Source organism: Rhagoletis pomonella, unplaced genomic scaffold (assembly GCF_013731165.1).
Source record: "Rhagoletis pomonella isolate Grant_MI unplaced genomic scaffold, Rhpom_1.0 Rhpom_scaffold_00009, whole genome shotgun sequence".
NCBI classification, from domain to species: domain Eukaryota; kingdom Metazoa; phylum Arthropoda; class Insecta; order Diptera; family Tephritidae; genus Rhagoletis; species Rhagoletis pomonella.
Genome location: NW_023458563.1, coordinates 10381683 through 10409174, shown reverse-complemented (window position 1 = coordinate 10409174; position 27492 = coordinate 10381683). Strand labels below are relative to the sequence as shown.

General features: G+C 32.3%; 1 long non-coding RNA gene and 2 pseudogenes across 1 annotated transcript; 2 read left to right on the top strand and 1 right to left on the bottom strand.

The window, feature by feature from the left end:
- The first annotated feature begins 3117 nt into the window (after positions 1-3117).
- Positions 3118-3870, top strand: LOC118745837. Its single transcript, XR_004993720.1, has 3 exons — positions 3118-3147; positions 3611-3706; positions 3783-3870. It is a non-coding gene; the product is annotated as an uncharacterized LOC118745837 (long non-coding RNA).
- A 19741-nt stretch (positions 3871-23611) lies between these two features.
- LOC118745836 lies at positions 23612-24096 on the bottom strand (annotated as a pseudogene).
- A 1254-nt stretch (positions 24097-25350) lies between these two features.
- On the top strand, positions 25351-26422 carry LOC118745877 (annotated as a pseudogene).
- The last annotated feature ends 1070 nt before the right edge of the window (positions 26423-27492 follow it).

Here is a 27492-nt window from a genome sequence, read left to right as displayed (position 1 = left end):
TCGCACAAAATTTTTGAACCAATTTGTATCCTGCTGCCGCAGCTTTTCGTGCAATGTGGAATAAAATCCGCTGGAGGATCTGCTTCTCAATCCTGGCCTTACCCACCATTTCTTTGATTTCCTTTTCTTCCTCCAAACCTGAAGAGTTGTTAGCTACTGCCAAAGCAACTTAGCTACTGCCAAAGCAATTCGGTTTTTCTTTTTCATTTCTTGTTAATTAATAAATAAATTGGTGGAAAATATTTGTTTTTTGCGCTCGATAAATTTTTGACACTTCTCAATTTGACCGCGATGGTGAAAACAGAACAGCATTATTTTGACAGCAAATTTTGTGTCAAAGATTGACAAGAGTTGCCATGCATTTTTTATGCCATTTTTTGTAATGTAGTGAAAACGCAAATTACCCTAAGTGGCGTTGCTGACAATTTAGTCATTTGAATTTGTCACTAAATTTGACATAGTGAAAACCGGCCATAATGCGGTATCCGCATACATACCAAAATTACATCCCATTGCTAATCGGCGCAGCGCCACCAAAAACTCTGAACTTCCCCTCGACTTTTTGTTTGCGCGAGTGAAATCTATAATTTTCTAGGATTTCATTGTGCTTGGGATTGAAGTGCTCTTCTAGCAACTTCACGATCGTCTCGTATTCCATATTTTCCGGTGTATTCGGCAATGCTTTATCACACGGTATATCATACACTGCTGTACCCATATAGTGCACCAAAAATTTTCATTTTTTTGCGGCATCTGCTTCAAATATTTCTAACGCCGTTTCAAACCTCTTGACCCAACGACTCCAAGTAGTAATTTTTTCATCGAATGAGTCAAAAGTAAACGATATACTTGCCATTTAGACTGCTGTCTTCACCGATTCTGCTATTATATGTGAAACCACGTATGAGTGTCTTTTCGTACTTCTCGTCGCGAGAATTGTTATATACACCCGAATTGTGCTGAGTTCATTTGTTGACTGACTGCAATGCGTTTATTTCATATTTACTTAGATTGACATTTCATTACATTTGTGTGTGTATATGACAGGTGGCAACCCTGTTCAACATATTTCCAAACTACTACCTTCTTAAACCTCTTTTGTCTGACACCTATATAGCGATACCTTATTCACTTACCAAATTCCTTTAACTAAATTGAATTACATTTTTTTAGCATGTGGTAACCCTCTATACGTAGTTAAGTTATAAAGCCTTTTCAAAACCATTTCGATTAATTAATTTGAGCTTAATATCTTAACAGGTGGCAATTCTTTTCAAAAAGTAAAACCTTCTTGAACATCCACACCCTAAGCCTTTTAATTTGATACCTCACTTTTGCAAATTAAACGAACGGTGTGGATCTGGGGGCATTGATTAGTAAATAGCTTGAGTTTAATTATTTTATAGGTGGCAACTCCGTTTGAAAAACTAAAACCAGTTCGCACATCTACAGCCCAAGCGCTTTAATTTGACACCCCAATTTTTGGAAATCAAACGAACGGTGCAAATCTTTTATGCATACTTTATTTAACCCTGATCCCAGGATTTTTGGGACAACATTGTCATAATCCCGGGATCCCGGGATTAGTTCCGGGATTAAATATTCATTACTTTTCAACAACTTGAATCGAATAATTGCTTCTATATTGTTTGAGAAACTCTTCTACCATGAAATAAATAATAATAAATGGGTTTGAAACCTACTTTTTTATTTAAAATGGCGTTTTTATTTTTTCTCTCTGACCGCAGGATTTATTTTGAAGGACTTTGTAATTTCAAAGATATGAGTAATTCCAAAAATGTTAAAAAAATTTAATGCAATGTAGAATAAAAATATGGGTAACAAATGCAATAGGATATTTCTTTAGAATTTAAAAAATTTAAATCTTTTGGATTCACAAGGGCCAATAGGTAATTTTTAAGCTGACAAAGTTAGAAGAACGAAACTCGAGGATGTTATCGAGTTTATATAAGCCCTTAGCATATATTTTTTTCAAAAACAAATGAGTGGTCGCCGCGAATAACGTTGTAAGCGACATAATTATATGTAAGTTTTCAGGAATGGAAAACAACGTTTTTGACGACGCACACAAAGTCATTTGATTTAGTTTTCCATTTTTCGGTGCAGTAGTATCCAAGAAACTTGCCCGTGAATTAAAATGTATACCCATAAAGAATGACAAAATTTTAATTATGGAAAAACGTTTTATATCTAAATCCCAATGGATGATAATACGTTTTTCCAGTAAGCCTAGCATCTTTGCTGGTGGCGCTTACACCCTTTTTCGACAAATTAATGTAATAAATATAAAACAAGGTTTCTTTGATTGTACATCATATTTCATTTTATAAACATTGGAGAAATACTTTTGAATAGTCCTCACAATGAAGCTTGAGCAGTGAAGAGAACAAGCGCAGTTGAAAATTTGGGGAATAAAAAACCAAAATTGATATTAACACAGCCCCTTCACTTACAACGTTTTTCCACATTACCGCTTCTGGTAATTTTTTTTAATACCCCTTTCATATTTCTTCCTGAATATTCTTCCCCACTATTTATTAGCCTCTTATTTTTCATATCATTCCAATTTTTGAAATGTACTTTACGTTTTTTACCATTATTGCACTTTTGGATTACGCTTGTTAATTCTAAATTGGCCATGGTCACCTGCACTTAAAACGTTTTTCCACTCACTACTTACTTGTGAGCTTAGGTTAATGTCCGAAAACTGATGGAAATTGAGAAATTTGGCGAACTTATGATACGAGAGAGTATTTTTAACGGTAATCTGCGAAAAACTAGTTTTGAGTAAATTGGCGCGACCATAATTTTAAATTGACATTTTCAATATTTACCAGCCCTTCTGCACCAGAAACTTGAATCTGTTTGAATTCTACAGGATTTCCGCATTAAGCCCTGTATGCAGCTCTCAAGAAAACGGTCAAGAAAAAATTGCCATTATTTCGCGTGTGTGTCCAAGGAATTTTGACATTTTTGATACCTCACAACCTGTTGCCTCACTCTTTCCTCAAGAAATAATGGAACGGGCATATATTTCTGTTGCAAACCTGAGTTGCCTTGTGCTCTTTTTTCACAAAAAACTTTAGAAAACCGTAGTAGAAAGCGTACACAGAGAAAATGATACAGGTAAAACGCAAGTTTTTAAAAGAAATTGTAAAATTAAATTTTTTGATATAATTTTACTTCATACAAAATAAAAAATACAGTATTTGTACTTACGACTTTAAAACGATACATTCGCAAAACAAAAACGATCGTAATAATATATTTACTTTTTTACTGAGGAAAACAAACGACATTAAAGAAATAGCGTCAAAAATGCGTATTTTAAAAACTAAAATGAAACATTTTAGAATATTGTCCCAACAAGTTGTAGTGCGATACAATTTTCAACAAGCAAAATAAAACTAGACATTTTTAAAATAAAAATGTTATATTATTTTCAGTCAATTAGGCATGAAAAATGTTTAAAACTAAAATGTTTTCCATTAGAATTTAAAAAGGTACCTAGCTATAATGAAAAACTTTCATATGCTTACATCATTTGTCGGAAAAATTGTATTCAGATAAATGTTACTTCAATCTTTAGAAAAGGCGATGGAGTTTATATAAACAATACTGCCATTCTAACCCCCCACTACATAAAAGGGGAATTGTTGGACTTCTTTGAACGAAAAAAGCTTTGGTAAGAGTAACTTACAAAAACAAATTCTTATGGGCTATTAAATAATAATTTCAAACTTTCTTTATTTAAATTACAGAATTTGACCAGCGTGAAGCAAAATTAGCAGGCCCAGCTTGGAAGTAAGGCATGAACATCTGTATGTATGTATATAGTAATATTAAAACATCTGTATTTCATTTATTAAATGTTGTAACTTATTTATAAGTATATGTATATCAATATATTTTTGACAATGTATGTACCAAACGACTTGTTGTGATTTAATAAAAATAAAATTTGAATATCATATTTGAAAACGCATGTTTTTAAAATGAAGAAAAAAATTTCAGGATTTAATTTCAACATGCGCATATTCAATTATCAAACAATCGTTTTTAAAAACGATTTAAAAATTTTCGTATCAAAAACAAAAACATGGATTTTGAAAATTGAATTGAAAATTTTCGTTCTCAAAATTTAAATAAATATTGTAGGTGCAAAACCTGGGTCAAAACGTTTTTAAAAGTAAAACGTTCCTTGCAAATTGGAAAACGAAAATTTCTCTGTGTAGTAAATTTCTTAAGAACTGCGTACTGCCTTAAGGAAATTTGACTCAAGAAAATTTCTTAGCCATTTCTTGTACGTCATTTTATATGGAGTTTTTGCTTTTCTTGAGAGCTGCATACAGGCTTTTAGTTTTATACCCATACTTCTTCTCTGAGCGCATTTCTCAGAATTTTTTAAATCATTTTTAAATTACTGACGTCAGAGTGAAAAACTAAAAACGCAATTTTACTATATTTGGCCCATGGTTTCACGAATATATTGATATTTGTGTTTAAAATTTACTATCGGGCGTTGATATATGTGTAATGAGCTAGACATTTATAAAAAAATATTAATTATTAAATAAAAAAAGAAATATAGCCAATACTGGTCAAGAAAAGGAGTTTCTATTATTGCCATCAGTGAAAATTACAAATCCCGAAAATCCCGGGACTACTTGCCAAGAATCCCGGGATTTTCGATACCTTAAAAAGTCTGGGATTCCGGGCTTAACATTCCTAACACTAACCTTATTTTTATACCTTTCATGAGCATGAAATGGTATTATAACTTTGGTCCGATGTTTGTAAGTACCAGAATAAGAAAAGGTAGACCCATTAAAATGTATACCTAAATGATCAGAACGACGAGCTGAGTCGATTTAGCCATGTCCGTCTGTCCGTCTGTCTGTCTGTCTGTATGTCTGTCCGTCTGTTTGTATGCAATGAAATTTGGTAGGTGGGTGTATTTTTATATTGTATTAATCATTTGTCGGAACCAGAGGAATCGGACCACTATAACATATAGCTCCCTTACAACTGATTGTTCAGATATGAGAATTTTCGTTATAACTTCTCCATTTATGCAGCTAAGAACATGAAATTTTGCAATACCTCCACCCATTGTTAACCGAAAACTTAGAGCGAAAATTACAAAGATCGGGTAACTATAACCTATAGCTCCCATACTACTGATTGTTCAGATATAAGATTTTTCGTTATAACTCCTCCATTTAAGGAGCTAGTAATATGAAATTTTGCACTGTTGTCACTCATTATCAAAAGAATACTTTAAATGAAAATGGCGAAGATCGGGTCGCTATAACCTATAGCCTCCATACAACTGATTGCTCATATATGAGATTTTTTGCCATAACTTCTCCATTTATGCAGCTACACATGAAAGTTCTCACCATTTTCACTCATTATTAACAGAATATTTACAGTGAAAATAATAAAAATCGGGTCACTATAATATATATCTCCCATTCAACTGATTGTTCAGTTATGAGAATTTTCGTTATAGCTCCTCGATTTATGCAGCTAGGAACATGAAATTTTGCAATACTTCCAACTATTATCAACAGAATTCTTACAGTGAAAATAACAAAGATCGGGTCACTTTTACATATAGCTCCCATACAACTGATTGTTCAGATATGAGATTCTTTGTTATAACTTCCCCATAATGCAGCTAGAAGCATGATATTTCGCACTATTTTCACTCATTATCAACAGATAGTTTACAGTGACAGCGCTGCTTTTACTTCCCAGCAAAAAACACGATTACCACAGAAGCGAAAGTGGAAACGAGCTAGGCGATGAGAATCGCTTACCCTTTCGCTTCAGGAAGGCCTTATTTTAACATGGGCATGTCATTGGCGGTAAGCCCTTACCCGCAGCATTACCTTCAAACGAAGGGAGAACGCATGCATAAACAGAATCCAGAGAAGCGAACAAAGAATGCCTTACAGAGAAACTAATGTAGAATGCCCAGATGAGTACATACTTATTTACATATATTAAATCAGAAAATGTGTTAAAAGATTAAAATTAATTAAAATTTATATAAATCAGTTTTTATACATACATATGTATGTATTTGGGTATTTAGATTTTACTTAAAAATCGGTATGTACATACATGCATATTTAATTAAGCTTAAAATTGTACTTCCTCACTCATGTACTTGACTTCATTGACTGACTTCAACTTCGCTGCAAATTGAACAAAGCAAAACATGATTTTTATGCGAGACAAATTTCCACAGAAACTAACGGTAGAAAAAGATTTTTTGGATATCCATTCTATTTTTCAGCTGGCTACGATGTAGCATTCTACTTTGCATTCCCTGAAATGAAGCAAAGAAGCGAAATAAAAAAAAAATATTGTAGGACATTCTACTTTGCATGCCCTGAAATGAAGCAAAGAAGCGAAAAAAAATAAAATGTTGTAGGACATTATACTTTGCATTCCCTGAAATGAAGCAAAGAAGCGAATTAAAAAAGAAATATTATAGGACATTCTACTTTGCATTCCCCAAAATGAAACAAAGAAGCGAAATAAATAAAATATTGTATGACATTCTACTTTGCATTACCTACAATGCCTAAAAGAAGTGAAAAAATTCGAAGGCATTACAACGCTATGCCTTCTAGAACACGTTACCACTAAAAGCGATTACCGATTTTTTGCTGGGTTGTTTATTCCTTTAATACTAATGTTCGCCTGCGAGGCTACTTTGAAAAAAGTACAAATTTTGTATTTTTAAAACCTTAAATTTATTTAAAGAATGGATGTAAACATATTTCATACGTTTCTACAGTAAAAAATCAAAATAATTGTTTTAATATTAATAAAAATAATTCATTTTAAAATTTAACACATATTTTATCATGTTTTTGAGAGGGGTAATTTAAAAAAAAAATATTTTAAAACGAACGAACTCAAACATTTCAAAAATTATCCTAAACGTATTCGTATTTACTTTCACACTTAAAAGGAATTCATTGTTTATCTTTTCTATTGTGACTTGTACCTACAAATGAAATCGACTTTTTTGTATCACATTGAGCCTTATGAATAAAAACTAAGCAATTGATTTTTCTTAAAATTTCAGACCTTTTATGTAAATTTATTGAATAAATCAAGCAAAAGGTTTGAAATTTCAAGAAAAATCAACTGCTTAGTTTTTTTATTTATATGGCCCATTCACTGAAATCTTCTTCCAAATTGTCCTCACTATCGCTTCCATTCAACGATATTTCTTCCAACCATTTTAGAACTTGTTCTTCATAGGTACCCCTCTCGAAAAGTAAAAAAAATATTAAGTTCAAAACAGAAAATATCCAACAAACATGTTAAAAACTGAAAAAAGTACAGCAAACAAAATTACGTTTACTACTAACTTTCGCCTGTCAGGCGTCAAGAGGGCGTGGAACTCAGCCGCGCAAGGCCCACTGTACAATGTGCGTCTGCTAACAACCTCGAACAACGCTAAACTTAGTTGGCGTGAACGCTTACTTTGATCATAAAAAGCGTTCCTGAAATATCGCGAGAAAACAGAATTCGTTCCGCCTCACAGGCGAACGTTAGTGTTCTAGGGTTAAATTCTAATTTTGAAACAGGTGGCAACCTATTCAAAATATTTTCAAACCACAACCTCTTCCGTCTGACATCTATATCAGCAGGGCCGTCGAGAGAAAACTAGGGCCCGGAACTAAAATATCACGGGCCCCTATATATAAAGTGTATAGAATTAAAAGCATATGGCCCAAATCGCCGAAAACGAAACCGAGAGGAACAATTTTTTTTATCAGGTTTCACAGATTTTTGAAGCCATGAAAATTCACTTAATCCTGAAACACCTTTAAATTTATGAAAATTAAAAAAGCATATCATATTTAAGGGCCACCATTTTTGGGATTATACTTGCTTCTCTTCGATTGCCTTGTATTACATTGAAGTTAATCAAAAAGTATTCGACAAAACAATCAGTGATTAACTTTCTTACAGCCGCACTCAGAGTCGTTTAATGATTACTTCAGGTGTCCCTCAGTAACGATTTGAAAAAATTCCCTCTCAGAGTCAGTTAATGATTCATTAACAGCGTTTAATGTACATTAAATTTAAGTAAACAAAAACCTTTACTTAACTTTTTAACGAATGATTTTGAAATTTTTTGTTTGTTTTCAATAAATTTCAATTTCGATATCGTCGCTGTAACAGTGGTAATGGCCCAGTGAGCAGAGCACTTTCGTGTCATTCAAGAGATCCGAGTTCAATCCTCGGCAACAATTTTTTTTAATAAAATTGTTTTTAAGTTTTATTGCTTAAAAAATTCATATTTTTATTTTATTTAACGTTTGGAAACTTTTTTGATTCATCTTTTTTCTTTTAATTTCAGTTTCTCAAATTTTTAGTTTTTCCTGTTACAAAAAAATATTTTTTTCATTTCGTTTAGTTTTTGGAAAACTTATTGCTAAACGATAAATATAATAACACTATTAGCACATCTTTCAATTACTCATTCGAAATACAGAAAACAGCTTTCAAGATAGTTGTCTCTCGAAAGACTGAGGTGAGTTGAAACACAGATACCAGTTATTGGTCTTGTTGTTTCTTTCAGCAAACAGTTTCTACAAATGTAATTAGATTAAAAAAATTTTTCGTTTTTAAAGCAACAAAATCTATAAATCAAGAGAAAATAAGATCAAAAAAGCAAAAAAAAATCAATAAGGACAGTTTATAAAAATTTAACAAGAAAAAAAAATAAAACCAAAAAAAGGAAAAAAAATGTTCCTGCCCTAGCACTCGAACTCGAATGGCACGCAGTGCTCTGCTCACTCAGCCTTCGCGTCTGTTGATCCAGTGCACGCAAAATGATATAAATACTTATTTTTATAATTACCTTCCTTTTATTAGCTCGGGATGTAACTATATAATATTGATGCGCCTAAAAGATGCAGCGATTTCTGTTCTCAAGTTACATACCTGATGACAGTACGACTGGCAATTACAATAGGGAGGTTTTAGTTTTTCAAACTATAATTTTATTATATTTTATTTCAAACTGAACGAAAAAAGTGAGTGATGCCACAAAAATTAAAAGGCCGAAACTGGGGCCATACTTAAATTTTGTATTTCATAATTTTTAACTCTGAGAGGAAACATTAATTAACAGATTTAACGATCATTAGTTAAGTGCCCGTTAGAGCTAATTTAAGGAACGTTTCTGAGTGCGGCTGTTAATGAAAATAAAGTCGGTATGATTTTTTAAGGTTATGTCTAAAATATCAAAAAGTTTTTTGGCGTGGAATCCACCAGGCTAACAAATGGAAAAATCCAGCTTTCTTCGCACGTTTTCGGCCTTCTTCCCAATAAAACGGTTATCCTCATTATCCATGTGTTTTCGTTGCAAAACTATTTGTAACGTAAGTCTTTTTACTAATTGAATTTTCAGGTAAAATTATTTTTAATTTAGTTAGAGAAAAAGCAGCATTGTAAGCTATTCAACGTGCTATTCACCCATAGATAAACTTTATATTCTTTCTTATTCAAATGGGCTCAGAAAATAAAAGTTTCGTAGAAAAATAAAAAAAAACGCGCGAATTATTTTATTTAAAAAAGGAACGAGGCCAAAAGAAGCAAAATAAGAAGCTGAAAGAAGAAGAGGATTATCTTATTAAATAATAACAATCCGTTAGAATTATTATTATTATTAAGATAGTCGCCCTAGCTACCAGGACTTAGTCAAACTGTTAGAATTATTTTAAGTATTTTCCCAGTACTATTATTATCCTTCCAAATGCACTACGATTTTTTCTTTTTCTGTAACGTAACAGTCCAACTATTTTTTGCAAATATTGACCTAAAAATGAATTTTACCTGTTCATTAAATACGTACTTCTTGAGTTATATAAGGAGAGCAGACTTTCTCAATAATATAAAGCAGCTTTTAAAAGTACTTCCAAAAATTGTAATTACCAGTCCGCTGTTGAAACATTTATAACTCCTTAACAACAGGAGGCACAATATAATTTAGGCACATATTAAATATTGCCACATAGATATTTATGCTTTCATATGCAAGAAGAAAAACTGTCCAAAAGTTGTATATGGAGCAAGTATTAGCGACATTTGAAAAGCACTGTGAGCCAAAACATATTGTAACAGTTCGCGTTTTGGCCCATATGATCATTTTCTTCAATTTATAGAGTCAGAAGCAATCAGCACGAATGGGAATATAAATGTAATATTTATAATAAAAGCCTTTAACGAAGGAGCAATTACATTGTAAAAAATAATAAGAAGTTACGGTTCTGATAGTTCGGGCCCCTTAAGAAGCCCGGGCCCGGGGGATTTACCCCTTATCCTCCTCCCTCTCGACGGGCCTGCAAATCGCTTAGGCGGTTATAGCGCCAATAAATAAAAAGATGAAAATGCATAATTTCTTGAGTCTAGGGATGGGCAAAAAATTAATAATAAAAATATTCATTACATACTCGTACATAGCACATGTAGTATGACACTGTGGGAAAGATAGAAAATGTTTCATTGTTTCTTTGATAAGTCTTATAACATACAAATAAATTTTTTATTTTTGAAAAAATCATAAATAGCCCCCAATAACCAACCCTACTTAGGGCGACGTAGGCCATTTTAAAAATGACATGCGGAAATTAACTTAATGACTATTTTTAAAGTAATGACACGAATATTTTTTAATGCCCAACCTTGTCATTAAAATGTTTGCCATTTAATGCCTAGTGGAAATCCAGCATTAGAAGAGTAGGTATTTAATTTTTAAAACATTATAAAGAAAAATGTTGGGCTAAATATCACAACGTTTATACCTTGCCCAGCAGACCCGGCGAACTTCGTCCCGCCCAAAATTAGGTTTTTAATTTAAACATTTTAGTCCTTTGGTCCAACAATCCACATTTACGATTTGTACTGGCACATTCATCGGCAAAGGCTATGGTTTGGTGGTCGTCTGCCGCCTTAAATAACCGAACGAAAGTGTTATGTTCATGAGAAGTTCCCTGGTGGCAAAAATGATCCGGATCTATAGTGAATGTGCCCTAGAAACTCTATCTTATAGTTGGTGGCAATTTCAAAATGAATGGTATCAGTGGCGTAGCCAGGGGGGATATGGGGGGATAGTTCCCCCCTCCCCTCTTCGTCATTGAACTACAATTATTTACTTTTGAATTAATAACACAATACTATTTTATCCTTCTGATTTAAATTTTTTTATTTCAAACGGATGACAAATTACCTTTTAATGAATATATGAGTAGTCCACTTGCAAACAGCGTTATGTGATTTTATAAAAGTAAACCATAAATTAAAAAAAAATGTCTACGACAACATGTAACATCCCAACTGTATCTTTTTTTATTACCTGAAAATTTGGATAAATAAGAGCCTAATACCATTAAAAAAAATAAAATTGCAGTATGGTAGATTTGTAAATTTTATATTTAATATTGCAAGTTTTGAAGCAGTAACTTTTACATAGCTAGCTTTTTTTAGCTTTTCGCGTTCTCTCCTCTAGGAAGATTGGTTTGCTTATTTTTTGCGACCTCTTCCACCAGGCACCGAAACTACCACGTTTTCTTGCAGTTTTCTAAGTTCATACGAAGAGGAGACATTTGAAAGTGTATAAATAAGTATTATAGCGACTTTTGCAAGATTAGTTAACATTTCATGCTATTTTTTTCAGAATATAGAAAATTTTTCACTCTGCTGTTAGTGGACATGAAACCCACCAAAAACTAAAAATCTAAAAAAAATTTACATAGCGCACTTTGCGAGTGGACTACTCAATTGTTGAATATGCTATCTTATTTGTCCCTTCTTTTTATACAATTAAGGAGCGGCTGAATGGTTTAACGATGTTAGCGGTACATAATGATGTGCCGATTACAACAACAGAAGTAATTGAAAAAATGTGTGTTAGGCAACGAAGATTAAAATCGCTTTATAAGTAATATGATTTTGTAGACTTGTACATAAATAAATGTAAATAGATACGCGGAAATATATAAATATGCAGATATATTCAATGTGTAAAAACTGAAGTCTATATTAACGAAACTTCTACAAAACCAAACTGGAATAATTTAATTTTTTAAATTTAAATAAAGCATGAATTCCCCAGGGAATAACCGAGTAGACAAAAAATATATAACGGTAGAAATGACACATACATACATATATTAAAGAATGCCCCACAGGCGACGCGCTATAGGCAAAGCACGAGTTTTTTTCAAAATCGTAGATCTTCGCTTAGAAAAGAGATAAAGGAATGCAGCATTTAACCCCTTAATGCAGTCTGTCATATATGAAATGCTTTTTAACCCTTTCAAGGCAGAGCAAAAGGTTCTCAATATGCTTTTGAACGTGCTATTTCTCATGTTGACGTAGATATTAATCGTAGAAAATTTTTCCATAGTAAAATAATAATAAAAAAAAAAATAAAAATAAATAAAATGAAAAAATAAAAATATTAAAAATAAAAATAAAAATAAATAAAAAAATAAAAATAAATATAAAGTACGTTGAAAACATATTGAGAACCATTATGCCTCTGCCTTGAAAGGGTTAAAAAGCGTTTCATATATGACAGACTCTGCATTAAAGGGCTAAATGCTGCAGTTTCTTGAAGATATCGACCAGTATAACCATTTTTGTTATAAAAATTTTTTGTGAAAGCTGATATTTTACGAGTTATTAGAGTTTAAAGGTAGCTTTTCTATTTTCCAATCTAGGCACTCGGGTACAGCATCCAGTGTCCCAAGAATCGAGTCTTAAGATAAAATAAAGAGAAATCTTTCAGAAACAGTGCTAACGGGGTATTAAATATAGTGCCATCTAGTGGAATGGGAGCCTAAATCCAAAATTAAAAAAAGTGACATTTTGAACGGTATTTTGAGGCTTAAGTTATTGTTGTTGTAACTTCTCTATAGTTTTCCTATATTATATGATCATTTATCTTCACGATAAAAAAAATTTCATTCCATTATCTCTTTTCTAAGCAAAGATCTACGATTTTGAAAAAAAACTCGTGTTTTGCCTATAGTGCGACGCCTCTAGCCATTGTGTATCACAACTTTAAGTTATCGATGCAAAGGGGGGGCGGCCCTACGCCAAAACCTGGCTACGCCACTGAATGGTATCCTTGTTCAACAGAAATACAATATCACAGCGCACGGCAGTACGCGCGAGTGACGAAAGCAGCCACAGTAGCATGCTGAAATGACTCGCTTATATATACACGAGATTTGGAAGTTTTTATCCAGACGTCCGATCGACATATTTGAGATATCGTTGAAAAGGTCTTGTAGAGTGTGTCCAGAAAATGTATTCAAATTTCATAATTGAGTATCCGAATTCTTAAAAATTGGGCTAAAGTGTTGCGAATCAAAATATTGTTTTTGCTTTTGCCGGTTTAAGGGGTTTGAGGGTACACCCGACATATTTAGTGTTATTTTATAGGTCGATACCTTTCAAACGATACCTTATATACTGAGTTCCGGCTACTATGTGGAAAGATATAGAGCTAAATGTGTCTCCACTACGAGATGCCTTGGTATGTATGTGGCGTCTGTACGTACCTTCATTTAATTTTTGTCAAACTTTCAGAAATTAAAGTACCAAAAAAACTAGGAAGGTCTTGTTCCAGGATGTTTCGATTCGTATGCCTTTGTGGGCGTGGCTGGAGAATGATATTCGAAAAAAGGCAGTTTTTTATACTACCACTGAGGCCGCACTACTCATTCCATACCAATCACGGCGATATCAGTAGAAGGGCCTTAAAACAAGCTATCTAATTCTGTCTTTTGCGTTTATGAAATATAAATATGTCATAACGTTATCGCCTTAAAACTAAAAATCGTGCTGCTGAAAATATAGATTTCGAGAATTTTCTCAAAACTTTGTCCGTCGATTTTATTCTAGGTTTCCTCAAGTCTAGCCCAAACCCTTAGCTTTCATTTGGTATATAGCTTATATCTGGGAAAACTCTTGTTGTGGAGATATTACGATTCAAATTGATACAAGTAAGAAAGTCTAAGTTCGGGCGGAGCCGAACATTAAATACCCGGCGCAAGTTTTAAATATATGTTTTTCACCTTTACAAAAGCTACCGCTACATGGTAAGCCGGGGTGGATCAATTTTGAGTAAATTAGCGTCTTTAAATTTCGAAATATTGAAGTTTCAAGCATTTCTGAAATTTACCGTTATATGAAAAGCGGCCGTAATTTTAATCCGATTTCAATAATTTTCAGCGTTTGGCTTCTATGTGGCAAGTACAATAACCACACCGAGTTTGGTACAAATTGGTAAAACGGTTATCGAGATATATATATATGATCATAAGTGGGCGGTGCCATGCCCATTTTCCAAAACTTTATCACAAACGCATTTCTTGGTAAAGAAATGTTTCAAGCATTAATTTTGAATAAATTAGCTTTAATATTTACTGATTTATCAAAGATTTCGTATTTCTCTAAATTACCGTTATATGGGATGTGGGCGTGGTTATTGTTCGATTTTAAAAATTCGGCCATTTCGTAGGTTATATCAAGGGCAACAACTGTGCCAAGTTTGAAAGAAATTGGTGCAGCGGTTACCAAGATATACACATGTAACCATAAGTGGGCGTGGCTACGCCCATTTTCCAAAAATTTATAATATTCTTATATTTTGTCTAAAACTCATTGTAAATATCAATTTTGAGTGAATTATCTTTAGTAGTTACTAAAATATCGCACTTTTCGTATTTCTGAAAATTACCGTTATATGGGAGGTAAGCGTGGTTATTGTCCGATTTTGCCCATTTTCAATACCATCCGTCCTACGCCCAAAAGAAGTCCACGTACAAAGTTTCGTTAAGATATATCAATTTTTACTCGAGTTATCGTGTGCACAGACGGACGGACGGACGGACAGACAGTCACCGCTTAATCGATTTCTCTTTTCATCCTGATCGGTTTGCCTGTTACAAACAACCGTTATGTGAACAAAGTTATAATACCCTTGTGCACAAGTGCGCTCGGGTATAAAAATGTCGCTCCAAATAGCGAAAAATTGTTAAAAGTTAACATATTCGTCGAATTTGTAACGCAACAGTCCGACTATTTTTTGCAAATATTGACCTAAAAATTAATTTTACCTGTTCATTAAATACGTAGTTCTTGAGTTATGTAGGGAGAGCAGACTTTCTCAATAATATAAAGCAGCTTTTAAAAGTACTTCCAAAAATTGTAATTACCAGTCCGCTGTTGAAACATTTATAACTCCTTAACAACAGGAGGCACAATATATTTTAGGCACATATTAAATATTGCCACATACTTATGCTTTCAGATGCAAGAAGAAAAACTATCCAAAAGTTGTATATGGAGCAAGTATCAGCGATATTTGAAAAGCTCTGTGAGCCAAAACGTATTGTAGCAGTACGCATTTTGGCCCATATGATCATTTTCTTTAATTTATAGAGTCAGAAGCAATCAGCACGAATGGGAATATAAATGTAATATTTATAATAAAAGCCCTTAACGAAGGAGCAATTACATTGTAAAAATAATAAGAAGTTACGGTTCTGATAGTTCGGGCCCCTTAAGAAGCCCGGGCGCGGGTGGTTCACCCCTTTCCCCCCTCCCTCTCGACGGGCCTGCATATCAGGATATACATTTCAATTTTCTGCCTTTATTTAAGTCGAACTTGCTTTTTGAAACAGGTAGCAACCCTCCTACATATGTGTTATTAAGAAATAAAGCCTTTTCAAAACCATTCCGATCGATACTCATAGTGTAATAATATATTTAACTTAAAAATAACTTGAATTATTATTTTTTTATCAGATGGCAACCATTTTTGAAAAAATAAGAAGCTATTGCACACCTACAGGCCAAGCCCTTTAATTTGATACCTCATTGTGTAAAATTGAACTAACATTATAGTAGAAGAGCCCATCAAACTAAATAGAGTAGAGTAGGGGTCCTAGAGGCCATACATATATTTGGTGACTTCATGCATGAGGGAACACGAAATAGGCCTGCTGCCTCGCCTAAGGCCAGTCAGGACCCAAAAAAATATAAATAAAAAATATATGTCGAGTATGTCAGGAGTCTCGTATTCTGGTTGTTCCTCGAGACAGGGGAGGGATTGGGCAATACGAAAAGGTAGTGCTGCAAGTCCCCCTGATTAGCCGTGGCAGTTGCTGCAGCGAGATAAGCGACGCCTCGTCTGTAGGATCCGAGTATCATCGAGGTCCTCCAAAAACCAGTGCTAATCTGAAAGAGCATCAAAAACTGTGCAAGAAAAACCACTGCTGCATTTTCCAAACAGTGGTGGACATGGCTGCTGCAGCGTTTGAAAGTCGCCCTTCTTGTCCAGTCATAATACACTTTTGAGCTCGCTAAAATTACTTCTCGAATTCTTTCTGGATCTTATGCCCTCGGGGGTATCAGTCTCCGTGTAGAGGGAAAGTGGCGACCAAATCCAGCGATTGCGCATGTCCGAATTTTGTTTTTTTTTTCGAAAAAAAATGGTTTTCATTGAATAACTTGGCTATTTTTAATTTTTAAGAAAAATCATAAAAACAAAAGTTGTAAGGAAATTCAATTCCATACAAGTTTGGTCCTAATATTTTTTCTTCTAAGACTGATATTTTTTGAAATAAACTTGAAACAAGCGGTAATCTCAAAATATTGCATTATATCTTGTTCATTTTAAAATCTACGGCATAAATAAGTAAGGTCAGATATTTTTTGATAGGAACAAGTAACACAAACAATAGAAATACTGAGGAGTAAAAAAATGATAATTTGAAAATAAATAAAATAAATTTGAAAAAAAAGAAAATTATGTGAAATGAAAAAAGAAGATTTATTTATTTTTCGGGCCAGTTTTCAAAATATCTTTTTGTTATTTTAGGAGCTTTTCCGGCCGGTAGTTTGAAAAAGCAAAAACAAGTTTCCTTTTTTCCTCCTACGCGTTTCGGCGTTGTTTTTCGCCTTCTTCAGGGAGTCTGTTTTTATTTATTTGGAAAAGAAAACATAAAAAACACAACCATTAGATACAATGTTGGATATTGCAGTATGAAAACAACACACATACACATATACAAATACAATTCTTCGACGGTAACACTTACATCTGTACATTTACATCACATTTGACACAATAATTATTTTAACATATTTAACTTTGACATCACTAATAAATAACTATAAATAAAAATAAAAATATCACAGCCTAATGTTTATTATCGCTCATCTGCTCTCCCTCCTTTCTACGTCTAATATTTTGGTGTTTTCGAAGTCTGCTGCGTGTCCGCTAATTGTTAAGTGTTGGGCTAGTGCCGTTGTTGTCTTTTTGTGCTTTGCGTCAGCTTGGTGTTCGTTGATTCTAACGCCCAGTGCTCGCTTTGTCGTGCCTACGTATACTTTATTGCAGGTTTCGCCAACCTTTCCTTTGCATTTAACTTCGTAAACAACATTGTGTTGTTGTTCCTTGTTGATCTTGTCTTTTGTTTTGCTGAAAATTGTGCTAAGTGTGTAGTTTTGTTTGTGTGCAAAGGTTATATTTTCGCTTCGAATGTTTTTGTATAATATTTTATTATCCGTACATGGATTATATATGGATTAATGTATATATGTGACTCCTGCGAATTTTTTGTGTTCATGTTTATTTACAGCTTCAATGCCCACGTCTGCCGACTTTCGTTTGTTTGTTGTTGTTTCTATAAGCTTGTTTATAATATTACTAGGGTACCCGTTTTTGTGTAGTATGTTCTTTATCTTTCTGTTGTTTGCATTGCTGAACTCCTGGTCACTCAACGCGTGAATTTTTTTTATGAGGTTGATAGCAGTGTTCCTCTTTTGCGTCCAGGGGTGATTCGAGTGGAAGGAGGAAGATATATCTTTAGTATACCAGTTTGTTGACAATTTCTTGTTTATGTTGTATATTTCCATGTCTTCAACTTCAGTCGTGAACTGGATTTTCCTATGTTGGGCATTTAAAGTTTTAACTATTTCTTCCACGTCATTTTTGTTTACAATAGCAAATATATCATCTACATACTTATTGACGTATTTAATATATATGTCTTTGGTTTTCAATTCAGCGATGCTGTCGTCTAGTATTTTGTGCAAAACAATATCGGCTACAGTTGGTGATAGGGGGTTTCTCATTGGCATTCCATGTACCTGCTGTTAATACGTACCATCATAAACAAAGTAGTTATTGTCCCGTAAGCAGAATTCCAAAGAACTTAAAAATTGTTTCCTTGTGAAGCTTGTATGATTTTTCAAGGACGGTCATTATATTCACTGCTAATTGTATTGGAATATTAGTAAATAGGGACACTACATCAAAAGATATTAGTATTTCGTTTGCCTCTTTAATCTCTAAGTTCAGTATTTTCATTGTAAACTGTTTCTCAATTTTTATCATTTCCATTTTTGTTGTATCCATTTTGAACCCATGTTTGATTTTGTGTGTTTTGTTCTTTAGATGTGGTGGTGTGATGCCGAAATCTTTGCATTTTAGTAGAAATTTTAGTCTTTGTTGTTGTTTAGAAAGTTTCTTATGGTTCTTATTGTACTGCTTAATTGTATAGCAGGTGTCATCATCGTACTTGAATCTAATATGTTGGAAAAAATGCTTCATGTTGTGTGTTTTATGTTTTATATTGGTTTCGGTATATGCTCTCCGAACGAATCAATTTATTTATTTTTCGGGCCAGTTTTCAAAATATCTTTTTGTTATTTTAGGAGCTTTTCCGGCCGGTAGTTTAAAAAAGCAAAAACAAGTTTTATTTTTTCCTCCTACGCGTTTCGGCGTTGTTTTTCGCCTTCTTCAGGGTGTCTGTTTTTATTACCATTAGATACAATGTAAGATATTGCAGTATGGAAACAACACACATATGTATACAAATACAATTCTTCGACGGTAACACTTACATCTGTACATTTACATCACATTTGACACAATAACACTGTGAGACAAATGGTAGGAGTCAGTGATCGGGAAGGGTTCAAACTACCGGGGAAAGTTATATCAGTAAAAAAGAAGTTAACGTGTCCCGGCGTTTCGCTGGGTCACGTCTAGGAATCGAAATATATCGATTTGAAGTTAGTAACTATCATATAGGGGAAATTGTGACATTTGGTGGTCTTTTTTTTGACATAACTCGAGAACCACTAGTGCGATTTTGCTCAAACAAATTTAAAAAAATTAAAAATTACAATTCCTTTAATCTGTTCATATAACGTTTTTCTATATAATCAACAGTTTTGCCGGTAAAAATAAATGTATGAAGAAAAAAAACATTTTTTGCCTAAAATATTAAATTTCTTGATGTATGTCTCATTTTGTTCATAGGTTATGTGACTTTACATGACACTTTTTTCCGTTTTGGATTTTTTATGAATTAAAAAAAAAAATTAATTTTTAGGCAAAAATAATTTTTTTTTCTCCTGGTCACTCAACGCTATCAACCTCATAAAAAAAATTCACGCGTTGAGTGACCAGGAGTCCAGCAATGCAAACAACAGAAAGATAAAGAACATACTACACAAAAACGGGTACCCTAATAATATTATAAACCAGCTTATAGAAACAACAACAAAAAAACGAAAGTCGGCAGGCATGGGCATTGAAGCCGTAAATAATGGATTAACGGATAATAAACCATTATACAAAAACATTCGAAGCGAAAATATAACCTTTGCACACAAACCAAACTACACACTTAGCACAATTTTCAGCAAAACAAAAGACAAGATCAACAAGGAACAACAACACAATGTTGTTTACGAAGTTACATGCAAAGGAAAGGTTGGCGAAACCTGCAATAAAGTATACGTAGGCACGACAAAGCGAGCACTGGGCGTTAGAATCAACGAACACCAAGCTGACGCAAAGCACAAAAAGACAACGACGGCACTAGCCCAACACTTAACAATTAGCGGACACGCAGCAGACTTCGAAAACAAAAAAATATTAGACGTAGAAAGGAGGGAGAGGACAAGATTAACATTAGAAGGTCTGCGAATACAGCAAAGAATACAGGACGCGATGAACTTCAAAGAAGACGTGGATAACATAAATTGCGGATATGGGGCAGCAATTGGACACATTCGACGAGCAGATGAGCGATAATAAACATTAGGCTGTGATATTTTTATTTTTATTTATAGTTATTTATTAGTGATGTCAAAGTTAAATATGTTAAAATAATTATTGTGTCAAATGTGATGTAAATGTACAGATGTAAGTGTTACCGTCGAAGAATTGTATTTGTATATGTGTATGTGTGTTGTTTCCATACTGCAATATCTAACATTGTATCTAATGGTTGTGTTTTTATACCCGAGCGCTCTTGTGCACAAGGGTATTATAACTTTGTTCACATAACGGTTGTTTGTAACAGGCAAAACGAATCGAGATAGATATAGACAAATGTATACATAAATGATCAGAATGAAAAGAGAAATCGATTAAGCGGTGACTGTCTGTCCGTCCGTCCGTCCGTTGGTCCGTCTGTCCGTCCGTCTGTGCACACGATAACTCGAGTAAAAATTGAGATATCTTAATGAAACTTGGTACGTGAACTTCTTTTGGGCGTAGGACGGACGGTATTGAAAATGTGCGAAATCGGACAATAACCACGCCTACCTCCCATATAACGGTAATTTTTAGAAATACGAAAACTGCGATATTTTAGTAACTACTCAAGATTATTCACTCAAAATTGATACTTACAATGAGTTTTAGACGAAAAATAAGAATATTTTAAAATTTTGGCAAATGGGCGTAGCCACGCCCACCTATGGTTACATGTGTATATCTTGGTAGCCGCTGCACCAATTTCTTCCAAACTCGGCACAGTTGTTGGCCTTGATACATCATACTAAATGGCCGAAAATTTAAAAAATCGGACAATAACCACGCCATATAACGGTAATTTTCTGAAATACGAAAACTGCGATATTTTAGTAACTACTGAAGATAATTCACTCAAAATTGATATTTACAATGAGTTTTAGACGAAAAATAAGAATATTTTAAAATTTTGGCAAATGGGCGTAGCCACGCCCACTTATGGTTACATGTGTATATCTTGGTAACCGCTGCACAAATTTCTTCCAAACTTGGCACAGTTGTTGGTCCTGGTACAGCATACCAAATGGCTGAAACTTTTTAAAATCGGACAATAACCACGCCCACATTCCATAAAACGGTAATTTCGAGAAATACAAAATCTTCGATAAATCAGTAAATACCAAAGCTAATTTATTCAAAATTGATGGTTGCAACAATTCTTTACCAAGAAATACGTTTGTTCGGAGCAGCAGCGGATAAGCCAGCAACATAAAATATGTTTATCAAAATCAATATGAATAACGTTATCTGATCACACTGAAATTTTCATACTCAATTGAGCTGCATATTTACTTGTATGTATTTAAACTGTGCTAATTTTGTTTCCCCTTTATACTATGTATAAAGCATACGTATATACATACATACATAGATGTATGTGCATACGTACCACCCGCGCTCAGTTGGATACATTCGTATGCAAGCAAGCGAAAAATAGTACATATGTATGTAAGCAATATTGTGTGCGCGGGTGCATACGTGCATAAATATATATATGTAAATTCTCATGCATTTAAGAAAACTGGATTTCTATTGTTGGTGATGAATTTGCAGTTATCCAATGTAATTAGGACATAGTTACTTAAATAGTTCAAGGTGAACTTTCTGTTAGTTAGTCGCGGACCAAATCTTGTTAAATACAGTTGCTTAACTTATGCATACATCGTTTGTTTTATTTTAATAGCTGCTAAAAAGGCTTAGTAGCTCAACAACGTTTATGATAAAATTTTGGAAAATGGGCGTGGCACCGCCCACTTGTGATTACATATATGTATCTCGCTAACCGTTCTAGCAATTTGTACCAAACTCGGTATGGTTATTGTGCTTGCCACATAAAAGCAAACCGTTGAAAATTGTTGAAATCGGTCTTAAATTGCGGCCGCTTTTCATATAACAATAAATTTCAGAAATGCTTGAGATTTCAATATGTCGAAATTTAAGGACGCTAATTTACTTAAAATGTATACACACCGGCTTATCATGTAGCGGTAGCTTTCGGCAAGGTGGAAAACATATCTTTAATACTTGCGCCGGGTATTTAATGTTCGGCTCCGCCCGAACTTAGACTTTCTTACTTGTTTATGTTTTCTTTTCCAAATAAATAAAAACATACTCCCTGAAGAAGGCGAAAAACAACGCCGAAACGCGTAGGAGGAAAAAAGGAAACTTGTTTTTGCTTTTTTAAACTACCGGCCGGAAAAGCTCCTAAAATAACAAAAAGAAAAAAGAAGATGAAAGACAAATGACTCGAATTTCATGAAATAATGTGTTAAAAAAAACGTATTTAAGTACAAAAAAATAAATTAATTATTGACGACAATTTTTTAAACACATTGGAAATTCTGTCCTAAACATGAAAATTTGTTTGGCTATTTATTTGTAGCAGAAATCCAGTGTTTGGGACTACTACATTGTAAGACTGTAGCTGAGCTATTCACGAGGGAGGCATTGTACCCAGTGTTGCCAGATGTAAGGATTTCGCCCCATTTTGGGGATTTATGAAACCATTTGGGGATAGATTTTTTCGTTTGGGGATGTGGGGATTTTATAGATATTTTTGTTTGGTTTAAAATTTTAATATTGAATTTAAAATACATACATTTTACTGCCAGCCCTTAAAAATTTCTCGAACAAAGAATTTTTTTGTCAAAGCATTATTGGGCGCAAATGCCTTCTTTGATTGGCATTCACCGAATGAACTAAATATATTTCTGATTTGCTTGCGTCAACATGTTGGTTCTTCATTTAGCGTAAAAAGAATATTACAAAATGGCAAGAGAACAACAAAAAAAAATACTAATTTGACGAATTCACAGACAGCAATAGGAATAGGAACCTTGGGTCGAAGTCTCCAAAAATCATAACCAATAAGAAACCGTAATACCATAATAAAATAACTAAATTATCTTTTATATATGTACATATAAAAATATTCTGGCAACACTGGCACTGAAGACAAAGAGGATTGAAGGAATAAAAGCAATAATTGAATTTATAGTAGACTAGTTCTTAAGAAGACAAAGAGGATTGAGAGAATAAAAAAAATAATTGAATTTATAGTAGAATAGTTCATAAGAAGACAAAGATGATTCTAAGAAAAAGAATTTAAGTTCACTAGGTACATCGTACGTATGATAATAGAAATAAAAAAAATTTTGTTACCAAAATATTTGAATAACCAATCTTCTTTCTGTATTACCCTCATCCAAATTTCGATAACATTCCATCTTATATTCTATTGAGTTACTGCCAACGCATTATCTTTCCCTTTCAAAAATGCCGTAGATTTGAAAATGAACAAGATATAATGCAATATTTTGAGATTACCGCTTGTTTCCAGTTTATTTCGAAAACTATCAATCTTAGAAGAAAAAATATTGGGACCAAACTTGTATAGAATTGAATTTCCTATGTGCATTATCATTGAACTAAATCAGTCCCTAAATAAGGAATTGCTGATAATAAATTTGTAATAACTGTTGCTCCTCAAAAATATATTTGTCCTCATGGTAATACATATCCTATGAAAGCTGTTGCTATAACTAAGAATAAAATTAGTACTTCTACTAATCATGTTGGAGTAAATAAGTATGATCCATAGTAAATACCTCGTCCTACATGTAAATAAATACAAATAAAGAAAAAGGATGCACCGTTGGCAAGTAAAGTTCGTAATAATCAACCGCAATTTATATCTCGACAGATATGATTAACCTTGTTAAATTAATATCAGCTGTATAATGAAAAGCTAAAAATAATCCTGTTAAAATTTGAATTATTGAACATAATCCAAGAATTGAACGACAATTTCATCAAGCTGAAATATTGATAGGTGCAGGCAAATCTACTAATGCATTATTAGCAATTTTAAATAAAGGGTGTTGGGTTCGTAAAAGCTTATTCATTAGTTTATTAATCGTAAAGATCCATAGAGTAATTTTGTAATTTTTACTGCTGCAATTAATGTAATTAATAAATAATTTACTAATAAAATTGTAATTAAATTTGTTGGATAGTTGTATAATTTATTAAGATATAATGAATTTTCTTCTATAAATAAGTTAATATTATTTATAAATACTATTTCACTATTTTCTAGAAAGGTTGAAAGCAATGATTTATCTAATATTAATCTTAAAATTATAAATAAAATAAAAACTATTATACAAATAGTTGTTAATTTTATTGAAAATGAAAATATTTCATTTGAAGCTAGTGATGTAACGTAAATAAATAAAACTAGTATTACTCCAAGAAAAAATAAAAATAAAATATAAGAAAATCAGAATCTTTTAGCTATTAATCCTGTTATTAAACAAATTTGTAAAGTTTGAATTAATACTATTAATCCTATGGCTAAAGGATGATTTATTTGTATAAACATAAATCTTGAAATTAAAGTTGATCTATATAAAATTAATTGTATAATATCAGGAGGTAGTTTATATAAAATATTAATTTTGGGAATTAATGAAAAAGTAATTACTTTTCTCTTGAAGTTTTAAGGGGTAAATTCTTATTTTTGATTTACAAGACCAATGTTTTTTATTAAACTATTAAAACTAATGTTAATAATATTTTATTGAGGATTACCTTGCTTTTTATTTTTAATTGGAATTTTTTATATTTGTTTCTAATCGATAGCATTTATTATCAATACTTTTAAGATTTTTTATTTAAATTTAATAAATTTTAGAAGATTTTATAGTTTAATATTTTTAACTTTTAGAGTTTGTGAAGGTGCATTAGGTCTTTCAATTCTTGTTTCAATAATTCGTACTCATGGAAATGATTATTTTCGATCATTTAATATTTTACAATGTTAAAATTAATTTTTATAATAAGGCGTAATCTTTTCCTATACAAGTTACAAAAGAATGCTCGTTTAAATATTTATTACATGTAAAGCAACAACACAACTCGCATATATTAGCCAAGTTGATTCCAACTCGTATAACGATATACGACTTGGTGTGAGGTGCTGCCAAGTTCAGTTATGACACTATTGTGATTGATTATGGAAAGAACTTGGAAAATTTCCATTTAAAAGTCAAAATATATTTTTTTTGAAAAGAAGTAAAATAAACAAAAAGGCAAATTCGAAATATTTTTTCATTCATGGCAAATATTTTTTTAAAGTAAAATAAACCAAAAGGCAAATGGAGCAAGAGTAAGTAAAAATAAATTTTATTTTAAAACTTATCAAATAAAAACTAATTTTTTCCAGAATTGAAAGGATTAAGAGGAGATGGTGGACGCGGGAGGAGACGGAAGGTTTTCTGGGGTGCTACTTAGTTCGCAAAGCCGAGTTTGAGCACCCGAAAAACAAACTACTGGCGTATGCAAATGTGTTGGAGGACATGTTGTCCTTGGGAGGTACGGTGCGTAAACAGTTTAATCATAATTTTAATTTAATCAAAAATAAAAGAAAATTACCAAATTTTCAGGATTCAGAAAGAACACCGCTGTGTTTGGAGTGGAGGGTGCGCACCTTGCTGCAGACATACAAGTCAGCAAAGGACAACAACAGTCCCACAGGTTCTTCCCAATGTTTCGCTCCATATATGGAGCTAATGGAAGAGATATTTGGGCGCAGCCCAATCATCTGTAACATCCACACCATCCATTTGGGGAAAGGACCTGTGGAAATGTCTCCAACCACATCAGCAGTAGTTCATTCTTCAACTCTTGTAACTGCTGGTGTTTATTTATTAATTCGTTTTAATATTTTATTATATAATTCTTTTTTAGGTCAATTGTTACTATTATTATCTGGTTTAACTATGTTTAAAGCTGGATTAGGGGCTAATTTTGAATTTGATTTAAAAAAAATTATTGCCTGTTCTACATTAAGACAGTTAGGGTTAATAATGAGAATTTTATCTATAGGGTTTTATAAATTAGCTTTTTTTCATCTTTCAACTCATGCATTCTTTAAAGCATTATTATTTATGTGTGCAGGAGCTATTATTCATAATATACAAAATTCACAGGATATTCGTTTAATAGGTGGATTGGGAATTTTTATACCTTTAACTACTTCTTGTTTTAATGTTGCTAATTTAGCTTTATGTGGAATGCCTTTTTTAGCTGGATTTTATTCTAAGGATATAATCTTAGAAATTGTTTCATTATTTCATTAAGTTATATTAATTTTTTTCTTTATTTTTACATTTATTTTCTAATGGATTAACAGTTTGTTATTCTTTTCGATTAATTTATAGATTCTAAGAGAGGTTCCAACTATTCCGGCTCCAGCTCCGAAAATAAAATATAAAGTTCCAATATCTTTATGATTTGTCATTGTCGCGTTTTAATGGTTGAATTTAGGCGATAGACTGTAAATGTATTTATAAGAATTAGTTCTTTTTAATCAGTTAGGCTTTATAGTCAATAATGATATTAAACTGCAATTCTAAAGGAGTAAAAACAATTACTAAGGCTTAAAAGATTAAACTTATATTTATTTCTTTGAAGGTTATTAGTTTTTTTTAACTTAAAACCTTTTATAAATATTTAGACAGTTAAATTTATTTGCAATTAAAAAATAAAATAAATTAAAGGAATTAAAATTAATCTAAATGTTGAAATAAAAGAAAAAAATAATATACATTTAAGTGAAAAATTATTTATTTGTACATTATTAATTAAATTATTCTCAGAATAATTGAATATAAATGCAGCAAAACATAAACGTTAATAAAAAAATAATGTGATTAAAGTTATTATAGTTATAATTGTTATTAAAATATATTGATTATTAACAATTAATAATTGAATAACTAATCATTTTGGTAAAAATCCAATAAATCGTGAAGGTCCACCTAAAGCCAACAAATTAAAAAATAAACAAAATTTTAAAATTTTTGAATTAAAAAATGAGTTAAAAACTTGATTAATATGATATATTTTAAAATTATTAAATATAAAAATTAATTTAAACGATAAAAATGAATATATGGAAAAATAAATTAATCGAGTTGATTCACTAGCTTGTATAGCAGTTAATATTCATCTTAAATGATTAATTGAAGAAAAGGCTATTAATTTACGAAGAGAAGTTTGATTTAATCCTCCTAATGAACCTATTACTGTTGAAAGAATAATCTATTTATATAAAACAAAGTCGTGTTAGTTACACCATTTATAACTCAAGAACGACTGGACCGATTTTTGTGATATTTGTTTTTTGAATTTGTCTACCTTCCGAATAGCAGAATAACAATTAAAACAACCGCTAGGTGGCGCTGGAGTCGACTTATGAGTAAAACCCGTATTTATGGTCCGATTCACCTCATATT